Source organism: Vigna umbellata, chromosome 1 (assembly GCF_029865625.1).
Source record: "Vigna umbellata cultivar VRB3 chromosome 1, Vumbellata_1.0, whole genome shotgun sequence".
Classification (NCBI taxonomy): Eukaryota; Viridiplantae; Streptophyta; class Magnoliopsida; order Fabales; family Fabaceae; genus Vigna; species Vigna umbellata.
Window position 1 is genome coordinate 46,706,016 of NC_142165.1, and position 8,783 is coordinate 46,714,798.

An 8,783-nucleotide genomic window follows, 5' to 3' on the forward strand; every position below is an offset into this window, starting at 1 on the left:
GGTTTAGCTTTAACTTCCACTCCTTCCAAAGCCTTTTCCAGCAAACACTCGTCTCCTTCTGCTCACATCCACAGGATGATCATTGCAACAGGAAGAATAATCGGACGAACAACATGACAGACAGGAAAGTAGGGTAAATTTATGTAATTTAATTAATTCAGTAAAACATATATTTCACATAAATATGATATAAATCAATAGGTAAATCATGCAACAACCAATCATAAATTTCCAACCATAATCATACATCAATGCATTCAATGATCGACCACTTTACTCTGACTGTTCGGACTGTCTGAATTTTGTGTAGCTACGACGTTTTTACACCCAGGTAATGTAGTAACTGGGATGCCCTCAACAGCTGCCACCCGAGGTTAGTCCGTTATACCTCGCCCAAGTTCACCTTATGGACTAAGACCTCCTGCCCTTCTCACACATGATTTACTCTTCTCTACTTGAGAATGAGTAATCACAGAATATCAGGATAAACGCCAGCTTAGCATGACCACATTCATACTTTACCATTCAATAACCAATCCCGAGATATTCCTCCCTGGAATACTCATTCATATTCATACTATTTCATTCATATCACATTTTAAATACTATCATACTTCATCATCAATACAATCAGACCGATCATTGAAAATCAGATCCCATCTTAGAACAGAAATGAAAGAAATAACTTACATCTTAGAAGCAAGACCGAACGAGAGAATACCTTTTAGACTAATCTAACCGAACACTTAGTGTAAGACCGAGCGGTCTTTCACTTATCCACAGAACAAGACCGAAAGGTCTTTACTAGACAGAATTCCAATAATTTATGGAATACTATAGAATACATATCATTAAACCTAACCGAAAATGATGAAAGCTTTTATCAGAGACCTAAGAGTTTAAACCTAATACTACAAACTCGACCCGAACACTATTGAGGTTGGCCTAACACTCTTAATACCTACTACATATATTTTACGGAATATACTACTGAGACCGAGCGCTTAGTTCAAGACCGAGCACTACTGAGATCGAGCGCTTGGTTCAAGACCGAACACTACTGAGATCGAGCGCTTGGTTCAAGACCGAGCGCTATTGAGATCGAGCGTTTGGTTCAAGACCGAGCTCTACTAAGAACGAGCGCTACTGAAAACGAGCGCTTGGTTCAAGCACTTTAAAATTACACAACAGATATAAGTTGGTCAAACACTAAAATACGAAAATGCTTATTTATAAACTGGAAAATAATTATAGGGTCAAAGACTTACATTATATGTAGAGTACTTAATTAGACTGACTATTAAATGAAAATAGAAAACTTAATAATTGACCAAACTCTTAAATTTCACTTATACTCAATAGATAACCGATCAATCATTGACTGAAAATCCCTAAAGCATGAGAATTCAGTTAAGATCCTACACTTCCATGAAGAATCGAACGATCACGAATGACGCTCAGCCACAATTATAGAATTTACTTAGAATACTGCAGTTTGAAGATCAAACCCTATTTCGACCCAGTTCACACCATTTATCAATCATCCACCCATACAGCCAAACATGCAGTAGCACGAATATTTCATATTCATCAAATAATCAAACAAAGTATCTTACAAACATACAACCATTCAGAACAGAGAATCATAATTAAATTATACAAGCTTCTCTTACCTTGAAACCCAGAAACTGCTATGCTTCTACAGTATTGCCTACACTGTCAGAACCTTTATACCCTCCTACAAACCTCTGTTCGGTGAAGAGGAACCCATCATAAATCAAAGACAAAAACTAGATTCAGAGGAGAGTTTGATGAATACATGTAAGCTGAACAATGCTTGCATGTAAAAAAGAATACATAAATCCTAAAAGGACGAAGGGGTTTAACTTACCACTTCCAAACAACCACTTGATCAGTTTAAAAGAGAGAGTTTGGCACCAAGATTATTTAGGTGCTGCCTAAATGACGATCGGAAGAAGAAAAAGATAAGAATTCTTAGAGAGAAGAAGAAGATTGTAGAGAGAAGGAGGAGAAAATGAAGAACTCAGAAGGTTGAAGATGAAGGGTGCATGCAGAAAAAGTGACACAAAATTTGGAAGTTTGATTTTTATACCACTGTCAAAAACCGATCAGCCACTCTGCTGTCCACACCTGTCTTTCCCTTTCTGATTTTCACTAACACCTGACTTCCACTCACATAGGATTTTTAAGGGTTATGACAGTTTGACACCTTAAAAATTGTATATAGCTTTTGATTTGACTATTTTAATAATAATAAAGAGTATGTTTGCAATTAAATGTTATAAAAGTTATTAAAATAATAGTAATAAGAGTTGTGATTTATAGGTGTAAAGAAAAGAGATCGTGGATATATCATGATATTTAAAATTTAGAAAAATAAATTATATTGAAACTTCACATGTCACTTTACAACCTTGTAAGAAGTCATTATAATGATACGATATTAAATTAAGTTATTTAATTAAAATATAAATTGAATTATTAAATAAAAAATTAATAAAAGCAGGTATAAAGGAGTGAAAATTTGAGTAAGTATCATCTCTCTAAAATTTATTGGAAACAACCAGTTTTTCTCATTTATTGACATCCTTTCGTTGTTTGAAGAGGAGACATTGGCATCTCTCCCACCGTTGAAATCCCACACCTATCCTCTTAAAAACCCTAATGTGATCTTCTCTCCCATCATTTCTTTCCAAACGCTGCCGAAGCACCCCATCCTTTTCTTCTCCATGTTGTTGTTCCATTATTTGTACATACTCGATTTTCCCAATCCGGAATGCACTCTCGGACCCGGTATTGCTTATCGGATTGTCCAATCCAGTATTCTTTCAATTTCATATTTCTGGATTGTGCAATCCAGTACACACTCCTGAATCCAATGATGCATATTAGATTACTTAATCCGAAATGTAATTGAAAAAATTCAAACACGTCCACCCACTAACCATCCCTACCTGAACCGTATCGGAGAACTACGAAAGTCATAAAACAAACTCATACTCTTCTTTGTTAATGAGATGAACAAAGTTTTTATCTTGCTTGATGGATTTCCTTTTATATACGAAAAAGAACAAAGAGTAACGAAGAAGATGAAATGCACTAAGGAGGTGAGGGACGAAGGCAGCCGTAAGCAAGGAGAAGAGCAACATTTAATTTTTATTTTATTTTAATAACTTTTCATAAGGGTAAATACGAGATTTTCAAATTTAAGGGCTACATGAAGAAATGGCCCCGTGGAAAATAGCTTTTGTAGTTATTTTACTTTGGCATAATACCCAATTTTGTCCCCACTTTGGTTCGGAAATCTCAAGTTAGTCCCTTTCTAGAAATGTGAGTGCAATGGATCCTTACTTGTAATTTTTTGAGTCTAATGAGTCCCTTCCGTTAAATAGAAGGAAACGGAGTTAGTGGACTGATGATGTGGCAGTACTTATTGATTACGTGTCAAAACACAACTGTCTGCGTGCTTACGTGGTATTAAACCTTAAATTTATATATGAAATGGCGAAAACACCCTCACACCTTCACCTTCACCTCACCTCACATCGTCCACCATCTCCTCTGAAACCCTCCCCTTCGCCGCGATCTCCGCTCCTCCTACCATGGGAAACTGCTGCAGATCCCGGCCGCCGTGGCCCGCGAGGGTGTCAAATCGAGCTTCTCCAACGCAGACCACCATGGCAAGCGCGGTTCCGGGGCTGAGGCTGTCAAACAGAAGGCGCCGATCACGGTCCTCGCTGGCGTGCCCAAGGAGAACATCGAGGACTGCTACCTCGTGGACCGCGAGCTCGGCGTGACTTACCTCTGCATCGACCGTGACACGCGCGAGCTGCTCGCTTGCAAAAGCATCTCCAAGCAAGGTTGCTCAGGAAGCTCAGGACGGCTGTCGACGTCGAGGATGTCCGCCGCGACGTAGAAGGACTCCAAATTAATAGGTTCAGTGAAGTTGAAGAGCTTGTATATCTTCGTTGGGTAAATGCATGCTTAAGGTATGAGCTGAAGAATTACCAGGCACCTCCTGGAAAATTATCAACCCGTGATCTAAACACAAGTCTCAGCCCAAAATCACAAGAGAAGGCTAAGCAGATAATGTTAGAATATGCGGGATCAGAGCATGGACAAGGAGATACAGATCTTGATAGCTACTTCTCTCATACCTCTTCACCAGGCAGTGAAGATTTTGACAATACTTCTTCCATTGATAGTTTTATGAGTAAACATAGTAGTGTTAGCAAGAAAACTAGTTTAATCCAAAAGTTGAAGAAATGGGGCAAAAGCAAAGATGACTCAAGTGCTCTTTCATCACCAGCCAGATATCTTTCAGGTGGCTCTCCTAGCAGGATGAATATGAGTAGTAGACCTAGGGATTCCCTGGAATCGTTGATGCAAAGGAATGCTAGTGATTCTGTAGCCATCACTACCTTTGGACCGAATGATCAGGAACCTTCTAATTCTCCTGAAACACTAGCTCTTCCTAGCATAAGAAGAGTTTCATCCTGTGAATCCTTAAACTCTGTTGCATCTTCATTCCAATTGATGTCTAAGACAGTGGTTGGGCATCTGGATGGAAAATATCCTGCATATAAAGACCGCCATAAATTGGCCTCAGAAAGGGAAAAACAAATTAAGGAAAAGGCTGAGAAAGCAAGAGTGCAAAAGTTTGGTGACAATTCAAATTTGAATATGTCCAAGGCTGAAAGAGAGAGGACAGTGTCTTTGCCATCAAAACTCACTCAATTAAAGGAGAAGACACATGTCTGTGGTAGATCGTAGAAGCCGCAGCGAGCGCACGTGCCAATGAGGGCAATCCAGCGGCGAACATTTGTTGTGGGAATTTTGTCGAACAGTTTTCGCGCGTGGGAGAGTTGGCTACAGCACACGTAGAAGGTTACGAGGTTAGAAGCAATTACGTTTTCGAACAGTTTTCGTAGCTTTCTCCAGAACTTCCCTCAAGATTTCTCCAACAAATCACCCCCAACCTGCGACAGCCGCAGCAGCGCGCACGCTGCGTTCTCCTTTGCCGTCGCGGTTCCCGTGCTCAGCGCGCGAACCAGCGGCTTAATCGCTCCTGCGGAGGCGATGGCCTCCTTGTTCTCGTCGTAGAGCGAGAGATTCAAAATCGCGGTTTGATTCCTGGAGCTGGAGGTCCGGCGAAGAAATGAGTGAAATCAACGGGGACAGTCGGCGTCCTCGTCGCGGCAGCGGAGGTCGAAGCAGGCGCCGCAGATCTGGCCGCGGTTGAAGAGGGCTTCGCTGAGTGCAGCGGTGGCCATAAACGCAGAAATTGGGTATTAAACCAAAGTGGGGACACCACGTAAGCACGCAAACAACACCTCATCAAAGACAACTGTCACATCATCAGCCCACTAACTCCGTTTCCTTCTATTTAACGGAAGGGACTCATTAGACTCAAATAATTACAAGTAAGGATCCATTGCACTCACATTTCTATAAAGGGACTAACTTGAGATTTCCGAACCAAAGTGGGGACAAAATTGGGTATTAAACCTTTTACTTTCAATCGAATTGCTTTGGTTATTTTTTTTTATTTCACCTTTTCTGTATATCCATCCCTTCAGCCGAAACATCCGCCTTGAACCACCCTGTTATCTCCCCAAATAACTGAATTATTTCGAGACTTTTAAATTTCTTAGAAGGGGAATTTATCGTTCCTTTATTGGGAATATATATATATATATATATATATATATATATATATATATATATATATATATATATATATATATATATATATATATATATATATATATATATATTCCAATTTCTAAATAAACATACACGTATATTTGAATTAAATTATTTCACTTCTCTTATTTTATTGAAGAATATTATATTGACTAAAATCTAAACAAATTTTTGAAAATTAAATTTTTAAATATAAAAAATAAAGATTTTTTTTAATAAAATTTGAATGGTTTAATTATTATAAATTTAAGATATCATAAAGGTTATATCATCAATAAATTACAAATTATTCTAAAAGAACATAAATCTACACCATTGAGAAGATATTCTTTTAATATATAAAAAATAAATAGTCACAATATATAAAATTTAATTTATTAATATAGTATTATATTTTTATATAGTTTTAATATAAATAAAATAAAAAATACTTGTTATTTAATTAAAAAATTATATTTTGTTGCTTATTTTTTTATATAAAATTTCAATTTGATGTTAGGAATGAAATAAATTATGTGGATATTAGTTGTCTTGGATGCATAATATTAAAAATGATATTGATTTAAAAATAGTGAAACTCGATTATTTTAATATTAAATGATTTTAATATAAATCGTTTTAGAATTAGTTTTATTATTTTAAAACACATAAAGTTCTTCAATTTTTCTAAGAATTCTTATCCTTTGTTTGTTATTGAAGAATCGAGAATGTAGGATTGATTCTTGCAACGAGTTCTTTAATTCCGATCGATCAGGTTCTTTGTTTGAGTAAGTTGAATTTCAACCATTTTCTTTGGTTTTTTTCTTTTATCGGTTGCACGTGAGCCTTGTTATGCTTGCATGTGTCTTTTGAGTTATCAATATGAGTCTCTACTAAAATGTGATCATAATGATATATCCTCATCGTTCTTGTGATGTTTCTATGTGTAGATAGAACATCATCCTGCAAGTTGGGAGGAGTTTTGCTAGTTAGGGTCCTTTGAGTTGTTGGTTAAGTAAGGGAAGTTAGATGCTTTAGTATGTGTAGGTTGGATATTGCTAATTGAAATTGGTATTGTTATTGAATTGAGTGTTTGGTTTGGGTTTGGATTATGGTGATTGCAGAAATTGAGGATTTGACTATTTAAGCAAGTAGGTAGACACTTTAACATTGAAAATTGTTTTTAAACCAAGCACTAAGTCCGGCATACCAATTTGATCATTCAAACAGGTTTATGATTTTCCAAACCATAAATTTGAGTTGGTTATTTTTCGGTATGATGTTAAGTAGTATTGGTGCGGCGCTAGCACAATCTTAGTTATACAAGTATGGAAGCAATTTTGCTCCAGACTGCTAAGCCCCCTTTTCACTCTTAAGTGACCTTTTTGCGAATAGTCTAGCGCTTACGCTGTGTTCACTTGAAGGTGATGCACTGTTTATGAGTAATAGTGACGATTGATTTGTGGGGTAGGTGGTGTTCGCTTTGGACGATTTGCGAAGATGGAACGCAGCGGATTTGTGAGATACAATCACTCGCATATATGGGATGATTTGTAGTGAATTGAAGGCAAATCTCATCTTTGCCCTTCCTAGATATCATAATACCATATAAAAAGAAGAAAGTCGTTGCTATATTCGGTTCTGGGGTGTGCGTATTCGGTTACACTCCAGTGATAGACGAAAGCTTTTGGTGTATTTGATTCTGGTTTATTGTATTCAGTTCCAGGCGTTCGTTTCTTGGATTCGGTTTTGGGGTGCCTCTTCGGTTGACACATATCTTGATAGTTCTAGCCAAGGGCGCTCCATCGTCTTCTTGTAATGGTTCTTCCTCGTCTTCTTTAGCAGCAGTAGCAATAGATGGCGATGGTGTTTGAGTGTAGAAGGCGACGAGCGTGGCGGTGTTGGGCAGGAGCGTCAGGCGTTGGAGGAGGTACTGGTTGATGAGGAAAGCGAGGAGGTTGACGTAAGCAGCGGGAATGAGCAAGGACTCGACGAAGGAGTGGGCGAGGAGGAGAACGGTCGAACGGGTCTCGTGGGGGCGCATGAAGAGGTCGAAGAGGGAGCCGGAGGGGAGGTCGCAGTAGTAGAGTAAGGATTCGAGGGAGTTGAGACGGCGAAGGACGTCGTCGATGAGGAAGCCGGTGGTGAGAGGGGAGGAGGAATAGTGGGAAGACGAGAGTTTGAAAGCGGGGAAGCGTGGCTTGGTGAAGGTGAAGAGAGAGAAGTGAGAAGGCAGAGAGAGGAGAAAGAGAGGTTTTGGATTTGGATGAAGAGAGAAGTTAGAAAGGCTGTGTTTGGGTGGTGGTGGTTGTGTGATTAATTTTTTTTGTTTTTAAAAATATTCAATTTCACCTTGGTAATAAATAATAATACAATTAAAAATAAATTCATTTTACTAAAGTACATTTTTTGTACAATATTAAAATTAATTTTAATAATTAATGTAAATATTTTACTCTTTATAAACTTTTTTACAATTAAATATAACATTAACAATTATCATTTTATATTACATTAATAACTAAGGGCCTTTTTTGTAATCTTCAATTTCTACCAATTAAACAATTTTTTTATCTCTCACATCAATCAAATCCTACACTAATTCTCATAAATTTTACTTCCAAATCTACTCTCATTTACCTCCAAATCTACTCAAATAAACAACAATTAATTCACCCTCAAATTTATCCACTCACTCTCCCCCAATTTCTCTCCTCCAAGTGAACAAAGCATTAGCGATGACAGCGAACAGTTGAGCTCCATTTTTCATTGCAGATCTAGAACCATTTTAATTTCAGGTCATTGAATGACAAAAATGGTGTCGTTGGGCAAGCCATTTTTCAAGAAGAATGACATTGAGTGCCAGAGTTGCCATTAAGCGCCACCTTTGTGCGAGAGGTTTCGAGCTGAGTGCCACCTCGAGTGCTAATTTATGTGATTACTTTGGTTTATTCCTTTGATTGTTTTGTATTGATTTGTATCATTCTTAATTTTGTTGGTGAGTATATTGACTGCATGAATGTATATGAGAACCTTTGATATGTCTATGTGTGATATGATTGTTGAGAGAATTTCAA

The 8,783-nt window shown here is 37.6% G+C and overlaps 1 pseudogene; it reads right to left on the bottom strand.

Moving 5' to 3' along the window:
* Positions 1–7,366: 7,366 nt before the first annotated feature.
* Positions 7,367–8,469, bottom strand: LOC148205498 (GCN5-related N-acetyltransferase 5, chloroplastic-like; annotated as a pseudogene).
* Between the last annotated feature and the right edge of the window lie 314 nt (positions 8,470–8,783).